At 44.0% G+C, this 26343-nt stretch overlaps 1 long non-coding RNA gene across 1 annotated transcript; it reads left to right on the forward strand.

Moving 5' to 3' along the window:
• Window positions 1-734: 734 nt before the first annotated feature.
• On the forward strand, window positions 735-1737 carry LOC132322004 (uncharacterized). Its single transcript, XR_009484991.1, has 3 exons — window positions 735-773; window positions 1107-1202; window positions 1702-1737. It is a non-coding gene; the product is annotated as an uncharacterized LOC132322004 (long non-coding RNA).
• The last annotated feature ends 24606 nt before the right edge of the window (window positions 1738-26343 follow it).

Genomic DNA, 26343 nt, shown 5'->3' on the forward strand with positions numbered 1-26343 from the left:
TGCTGCATTGTGACTGTATCCCAGCACTAGAGTTGAACCAGACAATGAAGGTTAATCGCATGGTACGCGTCAAGTGTGCAAGGTTCTCTTAGGTGTTACGAACCGTTTTTGATAGTACTCAGCAATGCTTGGGGTTTCATACCGTTCTTTGAAATACTAGGAATAAGCTTCTACACCTTAAGTTACAGCCGAACCTAAAAGTTGAACAAAATATTCCAGTACTCCAAAGCGTGTGCTGACGGGTAGCACTTGCTGCTGTTCTGTGCGGTGGATGCATTTTACTGTATCTGCAGAGGACGTTTATTCACTCATTAGAAATAGCACAGGCAGTTCTGTGCAACGAACTTCTTGTAATTCGTCAACGTTCTGCTTTACGCTTTTCATTCATCAGAATGATCGTGATCCTCGCTTGAGAGAGAGAGCGCTTGCCAGAAATTCTGTATTAGACCAATATGGCAAGATCCTTCCTAGAGAAAGGAAGCTGCATGTAGAGAGAGCCAAGCCTTACCACTTGCCTTCATCGGTCTTAAGAGAAGGTAATTTTTCGGGGGGGAAATACAGTGGACAGCTAACCATCGCTTGGATTCCACGAGGCTGAGAGTTTTTCCCTCTCGCTTTACAGTCACAAGACCAAAGCCATTATCAACAGTAACAAAAGAAGCTAATGCAGGAAACGTGCACCCAAGAGCAACTTGCATCAGTAATGTATTGTCCAAAATTGGAGAAGTATGGGCAGCAAACGAGCAGAAAACCAGTTTCTCACAGCATGATAGGTAAGCAGCCTTCTAACAAAGTTTAGTCTTGAGCTACGTGTTTGGAGAGAGAGAGAAAAATCCATTGGAATTGCGTTAGCGTTTTGGAGGGAAGGTGCACCTGAATAGAGCTTTGTCTGGCTTTTTTGCGCATACAATATGTAGCATTTAAGAATCAATACACCATAAGTAATATTTGGAGAGTGAGTTTTTCTGCTATGATAATAGAGTGGAAAAGAGGCTAGTAGTTGTCAGATGATTTTCCTGCAGGTGGTATGGTCAAATAAACTTGGATTCTGGTATGTTTGGACTTCAGGGGAATGAAAGTCATTTACATTTTCCTTTTAATTCTAGTCCTGGAGTGACAGAACCACCAGTCATAACACATCCTCTCCCTGATGCAGAGTCGCGCAGTGCATCTGTTAGAGAATTTTTAGGAAAATGTTCCAGGTATAGTAGATCTACAGAATGACTATTTCAAAAAGGTGTTGCTTCTCCTATATATATATGTATGTGTATGTGTGTGGGTGTGTACACTTCCTGTGCTTGCAAAGTGTTCTCTTTGCGTTTAGTTTTGTGTCTGTTAAAGAAAAGGTCAACTTAGGGACACAACTAAGTGGAGAATTTGAAGTGGTCCCAGCATTGAAATGTGGATGCATTTTCTTCTGACACGAGAATGACATCACTTGTGCAACTTAACATTGGATTACTCTTGCCTCAGAGGCAGTGATTTAGGAAATTAAGTACGAAATGTAACGGAATAATTGAAAAGAAGAAAATGCCTCTGACTTGTTGGTGGGCCTGAGACATCACCCCAACAGCGAGGGTTCACCTGTATTTCTTGTTCATGGAATGTTTTTGTTACGTACCATCTCAGATTTCTTGAACGCAGCATGATTCTTGCTATTGATTTATTTCTTTTCGTATTTTAAATTGTGTCCCTTAACAGATTGCTGGGTTTGGTGGCTCGTCCTGTTCCTCCACGCTCTGCAGCACAGGGTGGTAGCCCACATTCGCCATGCAGAGCTTCTACTTCATTCATGCCATCCAGCCCACTGAAACCAAATACGCATGGTTCCGTCTCACAAAAGAAGTTTTCAGGAGCATCAGAGCTGAATTTGCTAGAGACTCCTCCTGTGGTTAAGGTTCGTACTGTAAAAAACCGGTACCAACCAACCAAAAGAAAAGCCTGTAAACTTTCTTTAAAATGAAACCACCAGAAAAGTCTTTACAAACAAACACTGATTGGTCTTGAGGAACGGAAAAAGGTTTTCGGTGTCCCAGACTTCAGATGAAGTTAAATAGGCTGTCAGTTAGTTAGCTCGTCTCAGCTTTGGGAACAGGAATCTCGGAAATGGAGCATGTGATTGCGTACACTGAATACTCTGTTCTCTGTCCCTTAACCGCATAAACTTTCCTCTGTAGGAGAGAGTACATTGTATGTTTCTAACTCTACATTCAGCGGTGATGTGAAAGGAAATGCGGTATTTCGCTGTCCTCAGTTTTGTCTCACTCAGTTAGAAGTTATTCCGTTTGGTAATTAATAATGCATTAACAGACGTTTTTTAACTCTAGGTCATTGAAGATAGTGCGGGTAAGGCACAAACCTCAGCAGCTCCTAAGAGAAGAACAATAAGTGTTGCACATGCTGAACCAGAAAAAACGGCTACTCATGAGCAAACACCCGCCCGGACGGCTGGGGAATCAAGCACACCCAGGAGTACAGGAGGGACAGGGCGGTGCGGCAGGAAGAGACGCGCAGTATTGGAGGAGAGCACAGGGGAGGAGGCCTTCCCCCAAGGACCTGGTGGCAATCCTTTGCTGCCTGAAGGCATAAATCCAGCAGGACGTGCCAAAATACTTAGAATTTTAGCAGATCGTATGGCAAGAATATGCCCAGTGTGCAAACAAGGCCACAGATAGCTAAGCAGTTTAATTCCCCCGTCAGAAGTTCCTTTTGTTAGAAATTGTTCCATTGTTAGGCAATGCTTGTAACCTATTAGCCTAGGCCAAAGGGAAAAAACTATGAAAAATATAGAATTTCAAGTAATAAGCTAGCATTTGTTTCTTATTTGGTTTGTACTTTTGTCTTCCGTGCAAAACTTCCAGGTTTCCATTCCAGAAATGCTTTTTTCACCCAAGTAGTCGAGGTGATGAGTCTGTTTGATACGCTTGGCGAGAACTGTACCGTGGTTCCTTTTGAATTAAAGCTGTTCCTGAAAGAAAATGCATTTTCCAGTGCACTGTGCTATGCGGCTGAGCGGTATGTGAGGTAGAGGGAAGAAGGCATGTGATAGTTGCTGATGCGTCCCTTCGTGCAGGTCACTTACTCCTTGGCTCTGTTATCACCTGGCATGGTTCAAGAGCAGGCTTATCCCGCAGCAGTCATCGGTGTGGTGTGCGTTGCCGCTGAACTTGGTTTAAATCCAGACTAAACCATGAATTATTAGTGAACGACTGATCGCTTGTCTTGCGATACTACAATTGTAATTTTAACACACAGAGAGAGAAGAATGCAGGGAGTAGGTGCGTGATTTCTATGAACACCACCAGCACAAGCATATGTGACCCTAGGAATCGAGGGCCCAGGAAAACCTTTACTTTTGATCTAGCCTATTGGTCTCATAGCGTCTTCTTCCTAAAGGGCAAGAATGGTATGCTCGTCTCAGCAGGACCCAACAGTTTACGCCGGCCAGGTAAGATTTTATTCCAAGAACCAACTAAAAGCAGTTGTGGCTAACACACAGTTGTCGACTGGTGGGTTCGTTTATCTCCCATTACTAACACGCATGTAAGCGTAATGCAAACGACTGGCACTTGTCAGTTTACTGGTTTGCAGCATTATGTAGGTTTTGTCTACATTTCTGTCATCGTGGAACTCAGTACCACTTTCAAGTGTGTTTGCAAATCCTGATTGCTGATTTAAACTATTAGTGGGGGCACCCGTAGCGGACAGCAGTGCTCGTGTATGCATTTGCTCGCTCATCTCTGAAGAGGATGCACTTGATGGTTTTTTTCATAGAGAGGTCTTTTGCGATCTTGGTCAAGGAGTGCTGGGGAAAGCCTGGCGGGGTTATAACGCTGCTCTGCTGGCATATGGTCAGACCGGCTCAGGGAAGAGCTATTTGATGATCAGATACGGTGCAGACACAGGCCTGGTGCGCGTTGTGTGCAAAGAACTCTCCAAAGCCACCCGGAGTCGGGAAAAGAACAAGCAGTACCAGGTGGGATTAGCACAAAGTGTCATTTATTTCCAAGATCTTTCCAGGCTGCACTTTAAAAGACTCGGGTAATTTCAAATTAGCAAAAATAGAAACTGTGACCGTATGGAGCAACTTACAGTACAAGCCATAGTGGAGCCTATGAAATAGTGTTGACTACAAAGTTGATGTAGTACGGGTAGATTTCCAGATAAACCCTAAAAGGATGATTTGTCACCGGTGCAATTAACTGATCCCTAACGTGAGAACCAAAATGTTACTTTCTAGTAAAGCTTTCTTTTTTTGAACAACTGTTCAAACACTGATCTTCCTTTACCTGCCATAAAGTGAGCTGAACTTTAATCTCCGTTATGCTTCCTAACTTCACCCTTGCACAGGGTATTCATGAGAAAGTCTTTCCAGCACCTCGGGAAAGAAAAGTAATGCTTTCTTCTGTTCGCCTTTATAGGGTACAGAAGCTTTATAGTGCCATACCTCTCCTATACAGTAGGAGCGACCTTTTTAGCCTTGCAGGACAGCTGTTGGAGCTGCTGGATGCTCCCACTCCATCAGCACCCTTCTGCGCTTGTAGTCGGGTGGATTCTAGCACCGCTGTAAGCAGAAGGCTTCACTCCCCCCGTGCACGAGTACCTTCTGTCTACAAAAACACCACCCTGATTACTGAAGGCTGCTTGTGACTTACTCCTGTGGTACTGTCGCAAATGAGTGGTTTAGGCCGCTTAAAGAATCATCGTCAAGGGTATTGGCAAAAGCGATTTTACCACAAGTTTATAGAATGCGACTTAACAGAATTTGATGGCAAGGTCCACTCTGCTACTTACTAAAACACACAAAGGAAAACCAAATAAAAATTGAATGGGAACGATTTAGGCAGAGAGACTGGAGAAAGAAAAGGGTAAAGAGGACTCTGCCGTTGAGTCACGAGGTCCAGAATGGACCCCTCTCGCTTTCTAAACTGCTTCTCAGGGAGGAGTCTAGGTGCGGCTGGATCCAGACTTAGTCTCAGACGTGGCCAACAGTCCATGTCTAAAGGAAAGGGTATAAGGAATAAAGAAATCCTCCCGTCGAGTCACGAGGTTCAGGGAAGACCGGCTAGGTCCACTCCTAGTCCCAGACTTGGTCAATGCTTTATATCTAAAGGATGATACGTAATTAGCAGCAATCTAAGGTTCCTTCACAATTTAAGGTGGATCACAAGATTTTAGCAGCACTTAACCATTGATTAGTTTAACAGAGTGCATTAATAGAATTTACTACAATCACAACAGAGACTTCATTACAGATTCAAAATGGTAATATTTACACTATACTTGTGATCGGGGACTCAAATGGATTCACACACGCACGCACACAGGCACAAAGACATATGCGCGCATATATATATACACACACATATATATATGTATGTAGACAGGAATACCTGTTAATAATTCCCCTCGAGTTCCGTGGAAGTACTCAGTTCAAATGCCTCCGCGTTTCTCAAAGGGCCAGGGTTGAGCCTCGAGGAGGAGAGGGTTTTAGCCCAGGTCTCGCCGCCAGCTCGGCGCGGTCCTCCAAACTTTCACAAACGGGAGAGTTTGTGAAATTCTGAGAGGCGTCCCACTCAGAGGGAGATGCTGGTCGCAGCCCGCTGCGGTCCAGGAGAGCTCAAAGGGTCTCCCTTGGGACCCGCTGTTTATAGGGTTGCAAGACGATTGGCTTTCGTCGTTAGTAAAATGATGGCATTTCGATAACCGTGGTGTCATTCCACTTGGGTTACGATCCTGATAAGGAGTGCTCCAGGGCTGTCAGGGAATGACGGATCATCCCATTCTTTGTGCTCTCATTACCCGCCTCGGTCAGGTAAGAGGAGTGCCTGGAACAGTCAGTGCTGTTCCCTGCCTTAACCATGCAAGAGTTCCTGGCACGGTCCAGGGACGCTTAAGCGCCCAACTCGTTACACAAAGGCCAGGGCCTAGCTGGAATTTCTGAGAGGGCAGAGCGGTGCAGGGGAGAGGGGGAAGGAATGCACCACTGCAGTTACTTCCCTTAAGAAAGAGCACTTTGTTTTCCCCAAGCGGCCTCCCCAGCTCTGTGCCAGCAGAAAAGATGTGGGGATGCCATTTGTGAACACGCTTCTGTTTTCCTTTGACATCACCCACTGTGCGCCCCTGTGATAAACACAACAGTGAAAACTCGTTCCTGCCCATCTCGCTCGCCGTATCAACGTGGAAATGCAAAACCCTGTTTGAGGTCAGCTTACTCCTATTATAGACAGTTCTTGTTGCTTGCAGAGAGGAAAAAATCATGTCCTGGGTCTTTATCTTTACTTTTAATTCTTAACCGTAGTCTTACCATGATAGAAGAGGTTTCTTTTGGAAGTTAGTGGATTTATTATTGCAGAGCTTAACGTTTGATGGCAGTGCCCGTCAAGGAGCGAAGGGATGTGACAACACCATGGCTGGCTACGCAGGCTGCCAGAGACGGGGCCGTGCCTTTAACACCCCCCATCGAGCACTATGGCAGCTCACCAAAAGCCTCCTCTCCGGCTTGTTGCAGGTTAAGCTCACGAGTGACACCAGAGGCATGCTGTCACTCCGTAGGTTCGCACGCAGAGCCTCGTTTGCAGAGCCCCAGAAGATCAGCACAGCCTCAAGCCCAGCCATCGTCTGTGCCCAGACCCTGGGCTCCCCCCCTCACCTCTGCCTGAGACACCGAGTCTTTCCAGGGATGGGTTTTCCTCCTACTCACTGGCTAGCCCACCCTGAGGTCTGCTAGTGTATTGGGTTTGCGTGGCAAGGTTTTGGTAGCGGGGAGGGGGCTACAGGGGTGGCTTCCGTGAGAAGCTGCTAGAAGCTTCCCCGGTGTCCGACAGAGCCAATGCAGCCGGCTCCAAGACGGACCCGCCGCTGGCCAAGGCCAAGGCCGAGCCAGTCAGCAACGGTGGTAGTGCCTCTGGGATAACAGATTGAAGAAGGGGGAAAAAAGTAAAATGATTTATCGGAACATGTCTGATGATGGAGTCTACCTAGGCAGCAGTAAGGATGACGCTCATAAGGGTAGGTTGAAGAAAAACAGGGTTAAGAAGAAAGTCAGCATTTTTATGTACTTTCTTTCCCCAGGCTCCTCTTCTTGTCCGTCTCTTATGTTGGCAGACACAGGACTCACTCCGAACTGAAAATGGGTAATCTGTTTCTCTTAAGCCGGGCGGGGATTTGGGAGATGGTATATGTCTCAGAGGGTTGAACGTTTAGCTTTTCTTCTCAGGTTTATACAATTTGCCACTTGTTTGTGAACTACTTTGCCCTGTACCTTCCTCCTCATTGGTTTTGAGCCATGTGGCCAATTTCAGACCAATTTGATGCAGCGGGCAGCAGAGATCGGAAAAACATGAATGCTCAGGACAACAAACTTCATTAGTTTTCGCAGCTCATGGAATCAGCTTGTTTAAACTCCTCATCTAATGACAATAGGTGAAGCAGAGGGAAATACCGCCTTTATCCTGAATTTTGCAAGCACCTTAAGTCTGCAGATGTAAGCTTTCAATGTGAGCGGAATTTACCTGGGAAGTGGAACACTCTGGGAATGAGTTTCTAAACATGGTAAAGCCAGAATAACTACCCCGTGCTCAGCCGTTTGGCGCTCGCACCCTGTCCACCCCTGCTGCTCTCGGAGTGAGGATCGCCAGAGGCAGAGACGTCCTAAACCACTGCCTGTTTGCAGATTGACTCCGTATTGAAGATCCTCTATGTCCCAAATATTACAAGTGGTCTTGGAAAATATCTCACTGGTGCCCCGAAATAACCTACGGTCACTGTTTATCTGTGGTAGCTGCTGCTTGCCCGTTAGCGAAATGCAGAACTCCTGGCCTCGGTACAACAAGCGGCCCTATAGAGAGCAAGCTCATACAGCGCGGCACAAGTGTGGGGCAGTCTGTGGCACCTCCCCGATGAGCGGTATTGCTTAATCCCGAGAGGTGGGAGGTCATTTCTTTTCAGGCACACCTTTGCAGTTCTCATATTTAAAGCAATTCTGCACGTAGAAGATGTTCCAATACCGGTAACTATCCCAAGATATTTCCTCTGAGTTTCTGCAGCGTATCGTTTTCTGTATCTTACTTAATAATGTCTGAGCAATTGATTTGGTAATTGTTCCTGCTGTTGATAGCATATTTTAACAGATTTTTCTCGACTGAAGCAATCACCAAACGGTCAGTTATAAATCTGGTGGGCTTGGCAGGAAGCAAAAGGCAAAAATCCTCAGGACTGGGAAGAGGCAGATTGAAGGAGGGAACATGTGTAAATCTAAGTCTAACCACATTAAGAACTGTCATCAGGGTTTTTTGGTGGTTTTTTTTTAATCCTTTCCTGTGAAGTAAAGAATAAATTTCTAGGTATGAAAAAAATCTTCCCTCCATTCAGGATTCTTTCCTGCATGGTTAATAAATGAACAAAGCCTGAGATGTACGTAAGCACAAATATAGTGAAGCATGTACATAAGCATGACTATACTGAAGTTTCTAACCTGGTAGCTTTCCCCCTCCGTGCCCCCCTCCCACACCCCCCACACCCCCAATTTGATTTTGATAGTTACGCTTCTATCGTTCACATCTTTTCACTTTATTTTCCCTTAGCGCTCTGGCCGAGGTTGCTACGGGAAAGAAGGTGCTGCATATCCCATGCAGGGACTCGGTCCTGAGGAAACAGCAGGGCCCATCATGGTAAACTGATTCTTGAATTTATAACCCAGTTTACCTGTTGAAATAGAATTGCATGGCTCGAACGTTGGTGAAAGTGGGTGTAGCTTCAAACTTAACTGCTTTCTATGCAACATAAAGGTGAGAACCCTTCTGCTGGTCAAAAGTTTCTTGCCACTATTAAATGCACTACTCAAATGGAGAGCACTTCTGTTTTCAGAGCAGAAATGTGACTGGCACAAAATATCTCTCTCTCTCTCTCGCGCCATTAGAGATACAAACCCCATTTCTGCTGAAAGAGTTTTCGGCATATTTGTAAAAATGTATCTAAATGCAGATCAATCTAGCTAGATAGCTCATAAGCACGTGTTTTATAATGTTACAGGGCATCTTGAGAAACAAGGGTTCAAAGTAAGAAAGAAAAATGTAGAGAAGATCCTTTGTAACAACTGCACCCGGTACTTAGACATAGTAGAGATAAAGACTGTCTCCACTGACTCTCTGCTGATAAAGATTGTCTTCACTGACTCTCTGCTAACTAGCAATAATGATTAGCACAAGGGCGAATCGTAGAAAAATAGAGAAGACTGCCAAAATAGTGCCCTAGAGTTAACTTGTCTCATTAGAATCTCATTTTAATACTAAAGAACACACCTCCTAGCTAGAGAAGCCCGAACCCAATTTAGCCCCCTACTCTCTGAGCATGCGTGGTGAATTAAAAGAGAACTGTAACTTTAAGATGAAGGAAGAAAAGTATTAACCAATAGTTAATTAAGGGGTAGCACCAGTAGGCGTAACTAACTTTGTTAACTGTTTTAAATACCTGTCATGATTTTAACCCTGTGTGCAAGCTTTGTGGAGAAATCCCCTTGCACCCGGCGCCGCAAGAAACATGCCTGCTTTGTAACTCTTTGTGAGTTGTGACGTTTGTTTCCGCCTGTCAATATAAAAGCCATGTTCTTTACATAAAACTAGGCAGTGTTACGAAACAGCGACTTTGTTTCCTGAATGCTGAGATTAGTGTTTGTGCTGCGCACCAGATATTGCATTCCTAAATCAGATGAAGCTCCCGTAGGTTCTTCTTTGTCTCAGGTGAATTAACTGTACACTCCAGCATCTTTGAAGAGGTATTTTTGTTAAAGAAAGGACTATCAAGCGAAAGATGGAAGGATACAAATAGAAAATGTGCCCATGTGAAAACGTTGACTGTAAATGCTGGTAGTCCTAAAACAGCTTACCTGAGCTTCTTCAAATGCTAACTCCCGTCATTCACCGAAGGCGTTTTGAACAACTTTAAGGACAGATTCTTCAACTGTTACTTGTACAAATACCATCAAAGTGGTTTTGCGAGGTTGGTTTTTTGCGTTGATGCTAGCGTAAGCCAGAGTTACCAGGATTCAAGTGCCTCCAGCATTAATTTTTGCAAAAGCCGCCTGTGTCCTCTCCTCTTTCTGTCTGTCGGTCTGTCGGTCTGTCTGTCTGTCTTCCTGTCTCATTTCTTGTGAAAGTGTTAAAAAGAGTTAAGTTATAGCCAGATTGCGAAGAGGCTAGGGTTCTGCTTTTATGTTTAAGGTCCTTAATGGTCGATTTTTCCATGTTAATGCTTATCTGATTTTTGGTAGCGTTGACAAGTCTTTCCAAAAGCCTCCTTCAAAATCTAATGTCAGTTCATACTTTTCATGTGCTTACGGATTGCGGACGTGAGTCCAGCAGCCGTCTGTTACGAGGAAACTCTGTCAACTTTACGATATGCTGAAAGGGACACTTCCATAATTTTTCCCTCTCTGGTCTTGGTGCAAATTGCAGCCAGGTGCTGGGCAAAACGACAAAAGATACCAGTTCAAAGTGATTGACAGCTCAGGATGAAGAAAGAGTGAATCTGTCAGTAAGCAAGGGCAGCATATGAAGAGCTTATTCTGTATTCTTATTAACGAACGGCACATATTTTCACAACTACGTTGTATGACAGCGGTAACTCTTTTTCCTGAGAATTCTGGGTCTCTCTCACAGGTGTGACTTAATTCAGCGTCTTTCCTTCCCTTTCTCTCCCAGCACCTCTAACACTAAGCTGTAGTTTGGGGTCCCACAGACCAAACATGGCTGAAACATAGAACAGACAGATGATCCCTGCTACCAGGCATTTGTCGTCTCTGCTTCCCAATCCCAGATCCCAGCGATAGTGCCACGCAGAGCTATTCCTTCCTGCCCAGGAGGCGCTTGCTTCCCGGCCACTTTCCCAGTCCGTCGTCTCCTTCTGGAGGAGAGGGTTCCCTCTCTCCTCCCCTTTGCTCTGCTCCTGCCCTTTCTGGGGCTCAGCACTGAAAACCGCTCTCTTTGCAGTCCTTTCAGTCAGGCTTTCTCTGGGACTCCAGCACTAATTCCTTCTTATTCCAGCTCCCATAAAAAGAGGTCAGGCACTTACACGTCTCTTATCCCAAAGCGGATGGATCGTGGCTCCGCAAGCTCGTAGCCGCAGCAGCCTGGCTGTTAGGAGCTATCAGGAGCAGAAGATTTGATGTTTCCAGCACCAGTTCAGTCCTGCAAAGAGCTGAATTGCTTTCACGTGCCGATGAACGCAGACCAACAAACTCCCCACGCCTGAGCCAGCTCCATGCCGGGGCAGGTGGACTTGTCTCTGCAGGGGATTTGTCTGCCTACCTGGCGTACCCACAGTTACAGTGGACGAGGGCTGGTTTTCAGGTATCCCATCCCACATTGCCCCGCATACTGGAGGCACAGCAGCTATGGCTACGTTGCTGCCGGTTAGGGTTAGCTGGAGAAGAGAAGGTTTTTCCTGGGCTGGCAGGGGCAAAACCAAACCAGGCTGTGATTGCTGGTAACAGTACAGGAGAGGGCATCAGATGCTTCCACCTGAGGAGCAAAGTGGCCGTGAGACCTTTTCACTTGTGAAGTTCCAGAGCTACATGGGATATTTCTGAACAGGGAAAAGAACAAAAGAGGGGGGGGGGGAAAGAAAAAAAAAAGAAGAGTAATTTTTGACAGGAAATCTTGCTGTTTGCTGGGATTATTTGGGTACCAGCTTCTGTTTTGTCTTTTATATATTTTCATATTTAAAAGGACAAAACAGATGAGGAAGAAAGCAGTGTAAATGCAAGTCCCGGGGAGAAGCTTATAAGAGACCTGAAGGCTGAAAACAACAAAGTGTTGTCCAGTCTGGCTGGGCTCGGGAGCACAGGGCCACCAACAGCCAACGAAACACGTACCTATTTCTGCATAAATAGAGCTACAAATAGCAAGTAGATTTTGACTTCCCCAAACGTTATCAGGAGGCATCTTTGGTAATCTGTAACATCGAAGAAGTGTGGTGGGAATGCAGCTGAGGTAGGTCCACGGGTAAATTTCTTACAAAGTGGGTGGCAGAGAACATTTTGAACCACTGTGAACACGCTGCGCGGCTGCCACGGTGCTGGTCCTCGTCCCTCACGGGGTTTGCTGTCTTAAACGTAGATACCCTGGTTAAAGCTGTTCAGAAGAGGTGCGGGTTTTGCTGGCTGAGCATGAGCGTCGGATCCAGAGCACACGGGCAACGAGGGAGTCCCGGCTGGAGGAAGCCCGGAAGGAGTGGGAGCACCAGTATGCTGCTGTGGCTCAGGCGAGTTTCCCAGTAACAGGCATTGCAGCCAGATACCTTAACCTGTGGTCTGATGTTTTCCCCTTCTTGTCATCTTTAAGATTTGTTACTCACACACCTCTCTGCCAGCAATGCCCCGACAAGACCTTCCAGGGGCTTTTAAGCCTGGGTAAACTGGCAATAACGTAGCCCTTGGTTAAGGGTCCACAATGTAATATCAAATCTCTCATGAGTTCGGCTGACAGAATATGCTGTCTACTTCTAACTACATTATAGTTTGTGGTCTTCATTTTGTTGTTACAAGAAATTATTACGGAAATAAGAGATGCCACTGAATGCACCGAGCCATGTCGAAGCAGCTCAGGCTTGTGTCGTTTCAAAGTCCTTGACAGGGAGAACCAAAGATATTCCCTGTAAAACCAGTCATGAGATAAACACCCTAGAACGTGGGGCAGACGCGTTCTTTGCTCTTTTTCTTAAAAGAGGGTAATACTGCTTTTAATTTGGGGCACGTTTCTGAAAGCAACCGATCTCAACGTGACTTATTTAGCCAGACAGAAGCATTTCAGTAGGAGGCTGTGGCGTGTAAGAGCCAAGGAGTGCGTGATGGGAAAAGTGCGTGCTCTGGGAAAGAAGGGGTCTGATGGTGACTTGCTTAATAAATCGTTCAAGGCACACCTTCACTGAAAGGCCGTATGCTGCTCCCCTCCCAGGTGCTCTTCACGAACCGTTTCTTTGCTTCAACATGGGTAACTGCCAAAGGGAGGCGTCAGGGAATTCGCTATCTGCGTAGAGCAGCGATCGTGGCAAGAGGGCTGGGTTTAACGGGGAGAGCACAGCTTCACAGGAATCCAGCGCGTTTTGTGGGGGTCTCTTGATTTTTGCACGAAGCACGCATCATGCCTTAAGCAAAAGTGCTTGCCTTCTTCCTTAATGAGGGAAGGTGACTCCAGGTCTGGAGCTTCTGCCAATGGAAAGAAGCGTGGTGTCAGTCTTTCAGGTCTAATGATTGCTTCCTGATCGTGCTTGGTAAACTGATGGGAAATTTAGGGACTTAATTCTGTGGGGAATGCTGAACCCCGCGTGGCGTGTGTGGCTAAATGTGGTAGTTCAAGTGCCTTCTTAGTCTGGACGGTTGTATCAGTCTTGGCTGGCAGCTGCCACAGGCGTTGGGCACACAGGACTGTATCCTGTTCTGCTGAGGACAGCTCCTCGTTCACTGACTGCACCAACTCGTTTTCCTGCATTGATTTGCCTGGGGTTTGCTTTCTTAGGACAGTGAAATGAACTTAATCAGGCATCTATTAACTTTGTTTCCTCTACCTAGTAAGCTGTCAGGTACGGTTTTAGAGAAATAACGGTGACAAGGCTTTGCTGGTGTGGTAGTGTTTTCCTTATGTGGTGGAGAGAATGCTTAAATTGGTAGGAGAGAGTCACCAAAAACCGGGCCCTGTTGCACGTGTTGCAAATGCTTTTGCAGTTCAGCTTGTCAGGTTGCTGCTCGTAAAAGTACGTTTCAGAATGAGCTATTCAAAAGCCATGTGGGCACGGTGCTGGGCAGCCTGCTCTAGGTGACCCTGCTTGAGCAGGGGGGTTGGGCCACATGGGTTCCAGGGATTGGAATCCTCTTTGTTGTGATTCCGTGATTCCGGAACTTGTGCTGAGAGGGGCAAGCGGTGTGGTACGCTGGAAATGCCTTGTTAACTCCTGTCTCCCTGTGCTGGAAGGCTGCGTGTGTGGTCTGTACGGAGACACTTGGCACCTCCATCCGTCTGTCCAGGTAGACCAAGCAATGTAAAAAAGAGTGCAATTTCAGAACTGGCTTTAGGAACTTTTGCTAGCTTAGCCACGTTAGGCAGGGACTGCAACTCTTGAATGGCAGTATAGTTGTGTTAGAGAATAACCATCGGAGGTAGCTGGGTAAACTGGCTCTAGTGTCAAATTCTGATCTGTGTTGGTTTGGTTTGCTTTCTCACTTAAAGGGAAATCAAGGCTAGGGTCTGCATCAGATACAGGATCGTAGCTGTTGGGGGCTGTTGGGCTAGAGGGCTGAAATTCTTTCTTCTTCTCACCTTCTGCTGTAGATCCGTGCTTCTCGGAGAGCTTGTGGAGCATCCGCACAACCTCTGCAAGACAATGTGTAGGCTGCACTTGAGTGCAATAAGCCTGACTCCAGAATTCTGATACAGACGGTCTCTGTTGTGCTAGTGGCTTTTGAGACTAAAACTTTGGTTTTGGATTAAATGTAGGGGTTTTGCCTAAAACATTTGGGGGAGGTTTTCTGCCTAAGTGGGAAAGAAATGACCCCGTGGTACTCACCAAATCACCTGCTAACTCGCTCACGAAATCCTCTTTCTGCAGGAGTAAAATATGGCAAACTTCTGTCAAGCTCAAAACTCTTTATGGCTGACATGAGTCTATTTTTGCATTGTTTTCTTTATTTACAGTGAAGAATGGGAGAGCTAACGGCTCGGGCAACGAGCAGTCTGCTGCAGTTTCCAGAGGTGACTATTCAGGCACTTGGGGAGGATGGCATAACCCTAGATTCTGTGCTGTGCGGGAAGCTTTCTAGAGGTGAGCATTTTCCCCTAAATTTGGTGGTGGTATAAAGCTGTTATGGCCTGGAGGTTACCTGAAGCATAGGGTCATAGTATCAACTGTGTCAGGTTGGCGCTGTTAAGATGCATCAAGTTTGGAGAGAACAAAAAGGATGTTGTAACGATTGAAAATGCTAATATGAAAACACTAGTATAGTTAAACTTTGAAATTACAACCCCGTGCACCGGTCTTGTGCTATTAGAATAATTTACTTAAACCTGCTGAGTCAGTGAGCCCTCCTCAATTTCTACTTAAATACAAGGCAGTTTTGCAAAAAGTAATAGTGTTGGTTTGGGCCGTATTTATTTGCACCAGCTCAAGCTCTATGACCGTCATAACATCACACGCAGAAATAGTTCTCCCACAATGTTACAGCGGCAAAAGCCCTTGCTTTTTCTTTTCTAGTCTGAATAAAAACAGAAGGAAGAGGGCAGCACTGTTAAGCGCTGCAGCCGTATTTCCAAAGTATTTAATAGGATGCAGATGAGTAGCCAGCGAGAGCTGCTGGAAGTGGCTAAGCAGATTAGGTAGGTGACTTTCCAGGTGATCTGAAAGCAGAGCTGGGTGCCGAGCTGGATGTCGAGGCTTCTGTCAAGACCAGGTAGAATCTATCTGCCTAACTGTCAATGCAGTAATGGAGTTAATACTTCCTTGGAGTTTGAAGCAGTTCAGTGGAGCAAACGCCTTAAATTCTTTCTGTGATCGGCACGTGTAAAAGGTTAAATTTACTAACGCAGTGCCCGTTTTAAGACAATTTCTTGCTGAAGTCCAAATCCCTGCCCAAAGGAGGCACGCGTCAAGTGACATTTGTAAACTAGAAATGAATTGGCTTAGATTTGTTATGTTTGAAGTATGCTTTAAGGCTTGTATTCCCGCCTGTATTTAGATGATTTCTAGCAAAACCAAGCCGACTATGGTATAAAGACTATATAGATCAATATATTGTAATCTTTATCCCAAACGATCAAAATTCTTCAGTGCAGGAACGACAAGTACAAATGCAAAATAAAAAGGTGGTTAATGTTAAGATGTATTGCTTGAGGATTTCAATGGGTGATTTTAGAGAACTGACCGGAATTAGGGAAGTCGGTCTTCCTCCGTTAGGGCCTTTTATTGAAGGAAAGGGGCAGTGACTGTGACTTTTTTCAGTTGTTTTGAGTCTTGTGTTGGAAAGTTGCTTTAGTCGTCTTTCTTTTCTCTTACAGGGAGAAATGGCCTAGCATGGTTGGCGTGTGGTCCTCAACTGGAGGTAGTGAACTCTGTGACAGGAGAGCGGCGCTCTGCATATCGTTTCAGTGGAGTAAATGAACAGCGTCCCACTGTTCGTGTGGTAAAGGAGTTCTCCTGGCAGAAGAGAACTGGACTACTGGTTGGGTTGGAAGAAGCAGCGGGAAGTGTTCTCTGTCTGTACGACCTTGGAATATCGAGAGTGGTTAAAGCAGTTGTTCTTCCAGGAAGGGTACGTACTTTTTAAGTGGCGAAAGGAAGCTTTTATGTTGTTAGGTGCTGCATAATCCTGCTTCAGGAAAAGCTTTGGAGCGCCTCTTTGTAGGAGGTGTTTTGTTCTGTATTGCATTAACGTACTGTCACTTCAGAGAATCCAGTCGAGAGAGCCTTGATGTAAAATCTTGGGCTTAACGGTACCATTATCTTCTGAGTCTACTGAGAGTAAACCAAATTTCCTGGTTTTATTGTAGAGCACATAGTTACCTAAGTCTCCGCTTCCACAAAAAGACATTGAAAAATACCTTTTCCTGGACAGAGTGAGAAAGGAAAAAAACCCACTCTTTCAAGCGTCCGTAGCATGCATTTCCTAAACGGTTAATTTCTGTCAGAAAGAATGTCTTTAAAATACCTCAAACTTCCACAGTTGTGCTGTAAATGAGTGAGACCCATTCCCATGAATCTCAGGCTAGCAAGCAGGTCTGACTTTAGAGCAGAACACATTTTTGTGTTGATTTAAGTAGGAAAAACGAGCCTTGAGTGAGGTATCTGACAGACTGTTGAAAGATTGACTTTCAGTCTGAAGTCCTTGAATCTCTGCTCATTGAATATTGTGTTTGTGTAGGTGGGATGCACTGGTGTGATGTTACTCATTTTTTTCTGTCTTCTGTAACCCATAAACTCAAGTGTCGTAATGTCCCCTAGTCTCATTGTCTTAATGTAAACAAGAATCAGCGTCAGTTAATAGAAAACCCAGATTCCCTGTATTTTTCTCACCTTAGAATCTGCCACAAATAAATACTTATCTGTTACTCAGCTTTCCATAACGTGATTTGGTTTGACTTGCTAGAATACAGCTGGAGGGAGTTTTGTTTGTTTGTAGTGCTACAGCGTGATTACTAGCAGTAAGCATTTGTATTGTGGTAATTTCTAAAGATATGAGTTGGGTTGGTGCTCCGCTGTGTTAGTTTGCCTATCATCTTGATAAATCTTAGAGTTTGAGGTGGAAGGACAAGCTGTGTGCTGACATCAGCGTATAATCAGTAAGTAAACTATGTTGGTGAAAAAGGTCATAGCTTTGTTAAGTTTTATTCCTTTGATCTACGTAAGCAGGGAATAGGAAAAGGAAAGGTTAAGAAGGATCACGTCACATACCGAATCTGTGTCTACCCAAGTGATTTGAAATAGAACGTAGTTAGACCTGCCAGTTGTATTGGGGAGTTCTTCTATACCGCAAGACAATGGTGCAGGAGAAAATACGAAGAAGCCTCGGGGGGAAAAGTTGGCTGTTGTGTGATAAAGGTTATGAATTTTGGAATAAAGCCAAAGCTTACCTGAAGTTCTGCTCTTATGCCCTCAACGCTCTTGATGACAAGCATGTTTGGCCTGTTGCTTTCATTTTGCTTCCTATCTTTTTGCTGTTAGCTTGGTTAGATCAGCATAGACAGGCCACAAGTGTTGCTAGTCGGACTGTTAACTTCTAAGTTGTGAGTGGGAGTAAGGGTTAGCAAGAACAACTAGATAAAACTTGCCCCTGGCCACTGTCCCTATGCTTTGAATTTATTCTGTAACTCATACTTCCAAGTTATACATTACGTAAGATGTGTTTTTAATCTGCCGGAATGTTTCTCTGATTTTCGTAATGATTATTTTTAAAACTAAATTGCAGATCTAGTCTTAACATCACCTTCTGCAGTTTTTGTTGTTACTGTTTTAAGGCCTTGATGAGCACCTTAATTTCTGGACTGTTTTCCATGTGGGTATATCTTCAGTGGACAACTGAGTTCTACAGGTTAAGCCTAACTTTGAGCAACTCTGGTCCAAGGTGTCAAGCCATTAGTGTATTAATACGGGGTATTTATAGTGACTGTATGACTGCCTTTTAGTGTAAGAGTAGATGTGTAGTCATTCAGAGAGCAAAGGACTGTAGGTACTTCTAAGATTAGAATTCTCGTGACCAAGATGAAAGGTAAATTCTGTGGTAGATATCCAGGCAGTGTAGTCCCAGCAAGTGCTTGATATGGGAGAGGAGAAAACTTTGGGGCTTAGGGGTTTGGTTATTTTTCCCCACCTCTTGAGGGGTGGGGGGGTGGGGCGGGGGAAATGTATTAAAAAATGGACTACCTTGTGATGCTCACTTCTTTGTTTTATTTTCCTGTCAAACTGTGCTGTTGATGTAAAGGTTCCTGGTTTTGTTGTGCTGCTTTTTGTAAGAAGGCTGAACCATAGCCTGTGTTCTTTTGTTGTATAGCTTTAGTGCCGGAGTCTTTGTGCGCTTGTATCTCTGCTCTAGCAGTCAGTATTGTCCTGGGACGTGTTGCAGGTGCTGAAAGGTCTGTCTTCCCCTTGTAATAAAGCTGCGTGCAGACTGCTCCGCGTGTTCAAGAGCAGTGTGCGCTTCTTCCTTAGCTGGCGTTAGCTCTTTCTCTAACACGCTGCTGTTCTTTTTGCCGTTGTTTTAGGCTGGCTTTCAAAATTTCTGTTAACATTCCGAAAAGTGCTGGTGTGCATTTACACCTTTTCTTACTTTATCTGGCGGTTATTTTTATTCTAAATGAGGACTCGTGTAAATTTTTCTAAGCTACTATCCCCCTTCAGCACTTCCCAAAAATGTTTCATTCCCATGGAAAATGGTGTGTCTACCATGCAGCTTGACCGCTGCCTCATCTGACTTACAGCCATGATCTCTCCGAATACCTGTTTGGCAAAGAAGGCGTAGACTGTATCGCAGTGCTGATGGGCTGTGAGCAGTGGGAGAACTAGGTGTAGCTTTGTCTTTCTAACTGAAGTCCCTTAAATAGGATGAAGTTTCTTGCATATAACTGGTTTTCTGTGTTTAATTCTTAGAGTTAATTATGTCTAAGTAGGGAGTGGCAATTGGTAAGCTGTAATATTAGAATGGACCTTTTCAGCTGAAGTTAATTCAGTTAAATATTAACTTGTCGCTTTCCTGCAGGTAACTGCCATAGAACCCATAACTAATCAGGGAGGAGCCAGCGCGAGCACTCAGCACCTACATCAGAGTCTGCAATGGTTCTTCGGAGTGGCAGCCGTGGCTACAGATGTTGGTCATCTACTTCTGGTTGACCTTTGTTTGGATGATTTTTCTTGCACTCAGAATGAAAGAGAAGCATCGGGTAAGCTTGCCGTTTTTAAGCTTGAATTTAAAAGTCAGAAATCTTGTGTCTTTTAAAGAAACTATATGCATCCCGCTTTGAAGATACTCGTGTGCAGACATTCATGGCTACTGGTTACAGGCGGCGGTTTGACATCGTGTAGTGCTGAAGTGATTAAAAATGGGAGTGGCTTAATACGCCTTCTAATGTTATAAATGCCCCCCTCCCACCAAGATCCCTATGGCACTATGATTCTTGCCAGTGAGGTGTAGGAATTTTCCCACCTGAGTCAGTGCAGCTGCCTGATAGGGAGTTGTGTCAGAGGTGCCCTATTTCTTGGGAATGTTCTTCTGCTTCTGTTAATTGACTTGGGGCAAATTTTAGGCTTGTTTTTTAAAATCAATCCGACTTATCAAAAGTCATGCGTTTGGATGAACGAAATCTCTGATTGGTGTATTCAGACTGCATGGACTGTTTTGGCTATTACAACAGTGGCTTCAGGAGCTGATGTCACTTCAAATAGCTTCGCCATGAGGCCCAAACTCCTGATTTACAGAGTCCAAGAAGAATTTGTCTATGAAGGCTACACTTTTACCTGGTTTTGAACGACGAGTGAGAACAAGTTTCCGATCAGAGAGTTGTTGCGTTCTTTGAAAACGTACAAAATGGAAATAGCAAAGCCAGTGTTGCATAAAGGGGTATTTTGCCTGGGACGGTGGAATTAGGTTATACACCTTGTCACGTCAGTGTTTAAAATGCAACCTCAGTGGCATAACGCATGCATTTATTGCGTGGTGTTGGGTGTCTAGGTCTGGAAGCTGTCACTGGCATTCCTGCTGAAGTTGCACAAAGAAGAGAAACTGTGGCCGGAGAAGGGAGACATCTCTGTTGGCAATTACAAAATCCTTCAGGAACAGCAATATCAACCCTGTGCTACATAAGCAGAAGCAATCAGCTCGCTGTGGGTTTTTCAGACGGCTGCCTGTCACTATGGAATATGAAAACTTTGCAGAGGGAGTAAGTAGGCCTTTACACTTGGCCGTGCCTGGAGGTGCAGGGCTCTCAATTTTTTGCTTAAGGAAGTATGTTAATTTAAAGAGAACTTTTTTGGGGACTGAAATTCTGAGTATAGTCTTGGAAGGTTTAGTAATCCTCTTCTGAAATAACTGTTAATAATAATACATGGACTAAATGGGACCGCCTTCTCCCCAATGGACTAGGATTGTTTTCCGTATTGTGCCTGTGGATTGAGGAATTGTGGAAAGCACGCTTCTTTGGGTTATGCCAAGCAGTGAGGATGTGATAGAGCTGGTTTCCGTAAGACGGTTTGTTCTATCAGTAGTATTCAGTGAAAGCAGGAAATGGGTGTATTTCGACGAAACAGATTTTAAAAATTATTTTTCAGAAGAAGTTCCTGCAATTAGGGCATATGTTGAAAGGCTTAAGTATATTAATAATGTGACTTAACCTGTAGGCACCACTCTCAGCTTGAAGGAGGAAGGATTCCTGTCTATGCTGTTACTTTTCAAGAGCCTGAGAATGATCCTCGCAATTGTTGCTACTTGTGGGCTGTTCAGTCTACACAAGAAAGGTGAAGAAAAACTTACTGTCAGCCACTGAATTAGTTTTTTTTTATATACATATATTTGTTCACATACAGTTAATACCTGTATATTTGTTTTGTTTGTTTAGCTGTGCGGGAGATTCTCTCAGGTAGGGAAGGTGTTAAGCTTACAATGCCATTTTTACAGAATTCAACAGACGTGAAGGAGGGACCTAGGAGTTCCTCTCTTCTGAAAGAAGGCAAAGCAGCAGTGGCTGTATTTTTGTGCTTGCATTCTTAAATGATTTCCTTTGTTGCTTGACGGCTACTTCATGCTTTGTCCGATATTCACACCATGGTATTAACACAGTAGTTGAGGCTGCAGACCTAGAACGCTAACCGTGCCGACAGAACAGCCTGCTGCCCCTAAAGGAGGGAGGTGACGGTATTGCCCATTACCTTGTGCCAACTTTAGCAGTCTCTGGAGCCTTCATGAGCCAGTTCAGCTCACCTGGCAGAGAACGATCACTGTTCAGCAGAAAAGTCAATGGCTTCCTGCTGGGCTAATGGATGAAATCGGTATGTGGAAGGGTGCAGCGTATGCAAGAGAGGGACTGGAACTTTGGTGGTGAGGGAAGGGGAGAAAGATCTCTCTCTCTCTCTCTCTCTCTCTCTCTCTCTCAGCATCAGCAAGCTATTTGATCAGCTCAGCTGTTCACAGGGTGGCAATCTTTTTAAGTCTGACTTTAAAGCAGTTTTGATTGAGAACTCTTCCCTGTGAAGAACTATTTCCGACAATTTTTAGCCCATGCAACACAGTAAAGCTTTCAAAGGGTATGGTTAGCATTTGCCCCTAAAGCGGTTAGTGTCAAAATTTCCTCCGTTCTGTTTCAGCGGCCAAATGTGACCAATTATCATGTCTTGGGAAGTGCTGTTTGTCTCTTCAGCAAGAGCGCGCTATTAAGAAAACTTCAGTCTAGATCTAATAAAATGGTAATGAGGACTATAAAGCAGCTTTGTAATCAAATTTCATAATTTACACCTCTTTCAGTGAAGGTGATGTTGTGAGTTTACGTCTGTTGCGGTTAGCATTTCGTGACCGAAAACGCTTGGCATCAGGACAGGTCATGTATGAGGTAAGACGTGCCCGTATGTGAAAAGATGAAAATGGTAGTTTTCTCTAAGTGAGGATCAGTTAAGTTGGCAGGGGTAATATTTACCATCAAAATTCAGAGGTGACTAAAAAACGGTAATCTTTGGCTGCGTCTTCTTGGGCATGGCCTTTGTCCATACTTTCTGACAACAACTCACGCCATTTCATACTGCGGCGTCATGTTGTCCAACTAGATTCATCTGCAAAGAGCCCGTATACATTCAGTTGCTGAGGAGGAAGCAGCTTTTACAAATTTTACCTATGAAATCTACTCTTAAAGCCAGCCAAATACGTCAATACAGGAACCGGTGGTATGATTTGGTCAAAAGAGTAGACGTAAATTGTTAGAACTGGCTCCAAAGATGATGTTGTGTTTAAAATAGAGATGAGGTATCATTATATCTCAGAGACGTAACAGACAGGAGACGCATCTGTATAAGGTATAATTCTATTCGGTAGTATGCTTGAAACTCTCCCAAAATCTTTTTGAGGGGGAAGCGATCTTAATTCCGAGCAATTCTTTCCTCCTCTTTTGATACTAAATGTTGCTGTTGAATTGATGAAGGTTAGGCGTTTGGAAAATGCATTACCTATCCTGGTGGCAAGGTATAAATACCTCCAAGTCATTCAGCGTGGTCTAAATAGGATGTCACCTCCTTATCTTTATGTGCATTTTTTTTATGACACAAACGTACGATGCTCCAGAGGAACAGAGCACCCTGATTTTTTTTTTTCCTAATTTTAAATGAAAATTTAATTTGGTGGGGTTTTGTTGTTGTTGTTTTTTTGTTTGGTGGTTTGTTTGGTTTTTTTCTTAATTGTAGAGCGGCTCTTTGTCCACAATACACACATTCATGTGTTGCATTGTAGACAGTTTGAAGGAATGCTGTATTTGGAGAGGCAGTATTTCAGTTAATGCTTGCTTAGAAAGTGGCGGTATCAGAGGTTCAACACAATCCTGCTGGAGTTTCTGTATATCCCAAAGTGGTTTGCTGACTCTGTAGGAATTGGTGATCCTAAACGCATTGCCCATGTGCATCCCACGTGCTCTCTGTTTTCCCCTTTTGCTGTTGGGTGTGCTCCGTGAAGGAACTGAGGGATATTTCACCCATTAGTCTCTGACCAGATTAGAGGAGGAGCTGGTAAGAGCTTACGTGGTTTGAAAGGAGATTGTTAAGCAGTAAGAAGTTCTCATAGCTACTAGAGAGAGAGATGCCTTTTCACTCTAGTGGTGAGCCTATAGAGAACACCTCTCAAAAGAGCTTTAGCTGCTGTAATGCCATGACTTCTCTACCTCCCTCAGTTCTGTACTCAAGACACGGAGCAAAGAGCTTTGCATGCATATGACGTGTTGCATTATTTCGGATATCTCTTTGTAGATATATATTTAGGTTCGTAAAGAAACCTTGATGTTGCAAGGCATTCTGCAGAACGTGTTTAGAAATGAGTAATGTTAGGGAAATGCTAACTTTTGAAAGCGTGCAAAGCCTTTGCAGCCAAGCTTACCCGTTACGATTTGGCACTTAATTCTCTTGCATGTCAGCTGTAGTTTCTATTTGCCATCAGAAAGAAGCGCGTGGGAAATCTACACTAGAATATGCATATTGTATTAGAGATATATACGTTCTTTCGTATTTAGGTATAACGTACGTTTTTTATCTCCAAATGACCTTTTCTCTCTCCTTTCATTTTTTCCCCAGGGTTTGAAATACTGTGACGAAAGGTACAGTTTAGATCTCACGGATGGAGCCATTCCCCTGAGAGGGGAGGCCAGCAATACCAAATTACTCAGCTGTCAGACTGTAGAAAAATTTCCCAACCATGCTGACGGAGGGGATAGCGTTAACGAAGGTTTGTTCTGATGTCCGCGTTTGGCTATTCTAAAATAAATGGGTTTGGAATCTAAGCGATGAATGCTGCTCTGTACCCACAGTCTGCAAGTCGTAAATATCTGTATAGACTAGCTTGTTGGGCTTATTTAAAAAGAAAAACTGGGTGCTTAAGTTATGTGGGACTCCTTTAAAGGAAAAAACAGCCTTTATTTTATGCTTGCTGCCATGCCATAGCGATGTATGGTGGGGTCATGTCAGTGTTTTATTCCTCCAGCTGTTGTCTTTGAACAGTAAGATCATTCTCTCCCTTGCTTAGGAATGTTACCTTTCTGTCTCCTTTTTACGAAGTATGAGGCATGGAGAAATACCTGTAATTTTTCTGATGGTTTCTAATGAGCTTTTTTCCAGAATCTGTTCAAGTTAAGTTCTAGGCACACATGAGCTTCTGCTGGATGTGGGTTGAGGCTGGCAATGAAGCTGTCTTCTGAATGGGGAAAATAATTGTTATCTTCAAAGGCAGTTTCAGGGGCTAACAAAACTGAAATGGCACAGAAGTTCACAATGCAACATAGTAAAGTGTGTGAGGATCCCTAAACGGTCATGATGAATTCAAGAGAGAATCATTTTGCCAAACAAAGTGTTGTCTTGTTCCTTGCCCCATTAGGGTAAACGATCTACCACATACTTTGCTTACATCTGGAGAATGCGTTCTCCCCAGAGAAGAAAGACCATTCCACTTACTGAGAGAACTGGAGTGCAGCACTGTGAATGTTTTATGTTACAGTCTTTATTCCGCTTCCCTGTTTGTTGGGTTTGGGTTCTTTTTGTATTTATTTTTGTGTGCTAGTTGTGTTCTTTCATTCTGAATATGCTGGGGAGGAGCTATTCTTAACACTTGTAATTGACTCAAATCTGGAAATTAATAATGCCAGCTGAGCAATACAAGTGTATACAATAAGTATTTGTCTGCTTTCTGAAAGTAGCAATGTATGTGTTGCTAGCACATCTTTTTTTGCTAAACTATTCATCTAGCTAAATGTCTTGATCAACTCTTCATGTATGGAAAACCGAATTAGCTAATAAGCGTGTATTTGATTTGGCTTAGAGCTGATACAGTTTGAATGAGAGAAAGGGGCAGTATGACTGAAACCTATCACAGGGATGTTTGCTACTCCGTACATCATTTTTTTTATTATTCAGAGCAAGTGGTGTGTTTCAGGAGTGATAGAACAGAATTAAGCCAAAGTAGAAAGTGGTGTTTTAAAAATATCAGCTGTATCCTATTTTCTACAAATAAGAAACAACGTCTTGTCTTTTCCAGTAATATCCCCTGACACCAGCGTATCAATCTTCAGTTGGCAAGTGACTACATATGGTCAGAGAAAACCATCTACTTATTTGGGTGTATTTGACATTAATCGCTGGTATCATGCTCAAATGCCAGACTCGCTAAGGTAGATTTTCATGAAGTTGTTCTCAACGTCCCTGCAAATAATTCATTTGAAAGTCGGCGTTCAGCTTATGCACTTGTTTTCTTTAAGGCCAGAAGAGTTCCTTCATGATTGCCCCTATTTTGCACTGTGGTCACTGGATACTGTAATAAGTATGACTTCGCCAAACCTCATTTTGGATATTCTGGTCCGTGAGCGGAGTCTAAGTCGGGGACTTCCTCCTTCTTATCCACCACCGGAGCAGTTTTTTCATCCAATCAACTATAATTTTGGTAGGTATTTCACCGCTTTTAACAGCGAGAAGCTTAAATTGAGGTCCAACGCCATTTACTGGTTCTCTTGTTCGTTGTTTTTCACTCAACAACCAAACCAAACCAAAAAACCCCAACCCCCCACAAACCCAGCTCTGATTACATTGTACCAGCAAGGTATTTCATGTTGTGAAATGCATCTGACATTCTGCTGAGTTTTGGGGTTTGGTGCTTTTGTCACGTAGCCTGTGAAGTGGTGATGGTTACAAAATGAAATGACTTTGAACTGAAGCTCAAAGCACAGCACCTCGGTAGCACTAGAGATGAAATTTCTACACGCAGTAATAATTTTTTAAAAAAGGTTTGCCTGCGATCTGACGAAGAAAATTGGTACTCAGTTATATCTTTCCAGATATTGCTGTTTTAAAAAAGTAAAGTGGTCCTAACATAACTGTGAGAGCATGGAATGTTGTCAAACGTTCCTTGTTTCTGCAGATGGTTCGTGCTTGCTGAACTCCGGAGTCGTTCATATGACTTGCACCGGCTTGCAGAAGGAGGTGATCTTTTACTGTATCTTTATTGAGACTGTCAGGAGATGTACCTTTTCTAAGTTTTCTCTTGCACTGCTTTCAGTGTCAGAGCCCATTCTGTGCTCATCCTGCCCATCCACACGCAGAATCGCAATTGTACCCTGCCAGTTTTATGCCAATGGTAAG

This window comes from Gavia stellata, chromosome 2 (genome assembly GCF_030936135.1).
Source record: "Gavia stellata isolate bGavSte3 chromosome 2, bGavSte3.hap2, whole genome shotgun sequence".
In the NCBI taxonomy this organism is placed as follows: Eukaryota; Metazoa; Chordata; class Aves; order Gaviiformes; family Gaviidae; genus Gavia; species Gavia stellata.